Source organism: Chelonoidis abingdonii, chromosome 3, assembly GCF_003597395.2.
Source record: "Chelonoidis abingdonii isolate Lonesome George chromosome 3, CheloAbing_2.0, whole genome shotgun sequence".
In the NCBI taxonomy this organism is placed as follows: Eukaryota; Metazoa; Chordata; order Testudines; family Testudinidae; genus Chelonoidis; species Chelonoidis abingdonii.
The window spans coordinates 136,171,498-136,175,899 of record NC_133771.1 but is presented as its reverse complement, the minus strand read 5'-3'; positions in this window follow the sequence as shown (position 1 = coordinate 136,175,899).

Below are 4,402 nucleotides of genomic sequence, written 5' to 3'. Positions count from 1 at the left end.
AGCTGCCTACGTCACACTCCCGGCCCCGCTCCCCGAGACAGGGAGGAGTCAGTAGGGCCCAGGCGTGCGCTTCCGGCTGCAGACCGCGGGAGTGGGAAGGGGCTCCGCCGAGGTGGTACCTCGCGCTGCAGGGAGGCCGGGCTGGGAGACGAGCAGCGCGCGGGGCACCAGGAACCTCGCTGCCGCCGAGCCGGGAGTCACGCTTGGCACAGCTCTGAGTGCCTGACAGCGTCCGGGCAGAGCGCTGCAGGGGCGGGTTGCACAGCTTCCTGCGCCACGCGGGGGCAGTGGCGGTGCCGCAAGGGCCAGGTGATCGCCTTAATGTGAAAGAGGGACTGAACTCGTGGTGAAACCCCCTAGGCCCCTGTGCTACCGAGTCTCCAGGAATTAAAGCTCATGTCATGTGATGAAACCTTCAGGAATATGGCCAACCAGGGTTGGCAACCCTACTTGTGGATGGTCTCAGTAGGAAGGTGCATTCTCTGACCATGGTCCACAGGAGTGCTGACTGGGTTGGGGGGCATGGAACTGAGCTCCATGCCTTGGAGGTTTTCTGCTCAGACTCACTCAGTCCATCAGCATCCTCATCTGGGCTTGGATTAAGCTTTGGGGTCAGGCAGGGCCAGATTTAGGGGCAGGTGACTGCCTTGGGGGGGTTGGATTGGGTTTGGGGTTTGTTTTTATTAGTGGCAAAAGGGAAAATAGCACGTTTGAAGTAACATGTTTTGGGTATTCCATACATGGATTCATTTTTCACTAACTCCTTAGAACGTTTTGGATCTTTGTAGACTCTCATGGAACGTTCCAGATTTTCTGAGAACTATAGTTAACATTGAACTCCTGAAATGGGCTACAAAATGCAATAAAAGATAAGGTAGTCAAAAGTTTAACAAATGGCAGGGGTGGGGAGAACCGAAGCTGTTCCTTGCCTCGGGCACCATTTGGTCTAGGGCCAGCCCTGATGTCAGGCATGAGGTTTTCCCAAACCTGTTTCATTCTGAGTGAATGGAAAGAAGGCAGAGATTTCCCTACACCCCTCCTGAATTTCCCCATCATCCACCAAGAGGTCAACTGGTTACATGCAGTGTTGTCTATTTAGTCTGTTGGAAATTTGACTTAAAATTGAAACATTAATACAGACTTTAAAAGCATATGTAGTATATGATAAAATACTGAAAAAGCATAGTAGGTTTGAAAAGTATGAACAAAGATTAGCTTCTCACAAAGCTTTTGTTTTTTATGACAATGTTGACACATTCAGTTTGGTGATATTGACCGACTTAATAATTTCAAGTTATGATTTGTAAGCAAGGTCGGAGCGAGCCTTCCTCTGACAGCCAGTAATGAGCCAAAAAGTGATGGGGAAAGGCTTCAGGATCAGACTATTTACATGAACATACCTACTCTGCCTAGGTATCCAGCAAAGCTGTGTTGCCTAAGTGATCAGTTTTGGCTGGTGTTGAGTTACAAATCACTGTAGTATTGAATGCAGGAGTAATGAAATATTATCCTTACTGTATGAGTAAAGGGCAGCAGAACTGTACTTAGCTTGTCCTGAGTGAGGGGGGTCATACTCAGTGCTTAATTTGTGCCAGTGTATGCCAGGGCTGAGCCTCAGCATAGCTAGGCTTAGCAGTTCATAGCCCTGGGACATCTGGGCTTGCCACATCAGTTATGAAAGTAAAAAACTTGCTTGAGTCCTGGCATCTCTTTCATTACAAATTAAGCATTGGTCACTCTCAACTGAACTGCACTCGCTAAGCAGGGGGCTTGGATGCCAGATCCCAGTGACAAGAGAGGGTGGGTTCTACCTAAGAGTCACAGGCACTGTTTGGCCTGCCCTCTCCCCTGTTTAAAGATAGAACTGATTAGCCTCCATAGAGAATCTTTTGTTTTTTTAAGGTTTCAGAGTAGCAGCCATGTTTTTTTAAGTAGCCCTAGAGCTCAAATCACTGATAATCAGGTCTAAGTGCTTAGACCTGCTGTGGGATAGTATTTCTGTGGAAGAAACAGCCCAACCTGCACTAGCACTGAGACCTGGGTGGAATCTCAAGAAACTGACTTACAGATGTCACAGTGGCAGGTGGCATCAGAAGATGACAGCGCAGCACCATCAGCAATAGATCAGTGGAGTGAACAGTGGCACAACAAACAACAGTGGCTAGAGCAAGCAGCTGGAGGAACAAGCCAGGTGCCTTCTCCTCCCTGCCCCCAGGGTGGGAGGTGAACTCACACAAAAGCACCTCTGAACTCTGGGTCTCTACTGACCAAGGACAACAACTTTGAGGGGGGTGCGGTGGAGGGAGAAGGGAGGGCACATTAAAGGAACATTTGTTTGTTGGATTATGTTTTAGTGATTTTGCTCCAGAATGCTTGATTTGTGACTGGGAAACATATAAATATACATATCCTAGTAGGCCAAGATTTTTAAAATGCATTATTTGCCAAGATCATTATCTCATATCATCGCTATCTCCAGAGGTCATTATCTTGGAGAGTTTCTATACTAAATATTTATTACAATATTAATTTGTACATAAGAGTGGCGATACTGGGTCAGACTAATGTTCCATCTAGCCCAGTATCCTGTCTTCTGACAAGTATCAGAGAGGTAGCCGTGTTAGTCTGGATCTGTAAAAGCAGCAAAGAATCCTACTGATGGCATCCATTATAGACTACAGACGTTCTTTGGATCATGAGCTTTCGGGGTGAATACCCACTTCGTCCAGACTGCACTGTCAGTGGAATATTTCCAGGGGCAGTAGTAATATCTATATATGAAATATATATATCTACTCTGCGGCAAGCTAGATAATAGGTTAGTTCAATCAGGGAGGATGAGGCCCTGTCTAGCAGTTGAGGTGTGAAAACCAAGGGAGGAAAACTGGTTTGTAGTTGCCAGCCACTCACAGTCTTTGTTTATCGTGAGCTGATGGTGTCAATTTGCAGATGAACAAGGCTCAGCAGTTTTCTTTGAGTCTGGTCCTGAAGTTTTTTTGCTGCAGGATGGCACCTGAGGTCTGCTATGTGCGCCAGGAGGTTGAACGTGTTTCTGACCTCATGTGTTTGTATATTGGCCATCCTGATATATGATTTGTTTCCGTTTATCTTTCCGTAGGACTCGCTCAGTTTGGCGATTACAAGCAGAGGGGCATTGCTAGGATTGATGCCGATACTTTATTGGTCGGATTTGTAACCGGTGAATAGACCAACCGGATGATGGCTATCGTCGATATCTGGTTATGGTCCTGTGATGGTGTCGCTGTGTAGATATAGGTGGGCAGAGTTGGCATTGAGGTTGTTGCATGGATTGGTTCCTGAGCTGAGTTACTATGGTCGCTGTGGCAGTTACTGGTGAGCAATATGTTTCAGTTGGTCAGGTTGCCTTCGGCGGCGAGGACTGGCCTGCCCCAAGCCTGTTGAAAGTTGGGGATCGTTGTCCGGATGGGTTGTAGATCCCTGATGATGCTTGGAGGGGTTTTAGCTGAGGACGAGTATGTGATGGCCAGTGGAGTCCTGTTGTTTCTTTTTGGTTTGTCTTGCAGTGGAGGCTTCGGTACATGTTGGCTTCTGGTTGATCTGTTTTGATTCCTTCTTCCTGTGCGGGTATAGTAGTTTTGAGATGTTGGTGGAGAGTCTGTAGGTGTTGGTCTCAGTCTGAGGGTTAGAGCAGATGCGGTTGTACCTCAGTGCTTGGCTGTACGAAATGGATATGGTGTGTGCCCGATGGAGCTGGAGGCTAAAGGTAGGCATAGCGGTCGTAGTTTCTCGGTATAATGGTGTTAATGTGACATCACTTTTGCCACTGTGGTGCTGGAAGTGGACTTCCCATGTAGATTGTCAGGCTGAGGTTGATGGTTGGGGTGAAGCTGTTGAATGTGGTGGAATTTTTCGAGTTCTTCCCATGGGTCCAGAATGAGAAGAGTCACATCCAATGTGCGTAGGTAAAGAAAGGGGCATGAGTGGCACGAGAGCTGAGGAAGCATTGTCCGGGTCGGCATCAAAAATATTGGCATATTGGTGGGACCATTCGCAGGTGCTATTAGCGCGCCATGATCTGGAGATAATATTGTATAAATTAACACCAATGTTGCTGTTGAGGATATAAGGCAAAGACTCAGCAGCCAGTTTGCTGTGGCCGCATCAGGGGATGCTGTTCCTGACAGCCTTGTTTACCATCGTGTGTGGATGTTCGTAGGTAGAGAGCCTCTGAACTTCCATAGGTGGCCTAGGATGGTGTTTTCTGGAAGGCACCAATGCACTGTAGTTTCCTCAGGAAATAGCTGGTGTTCAGGAGATACTGGAGAGTCGGCTGATGGCTACGGGGTCAATGCGTAGAAGCCTCTACTCCAGAACCCTGTCGCATCACCATACCAGCTATTCCGCTGAACATATACAATCT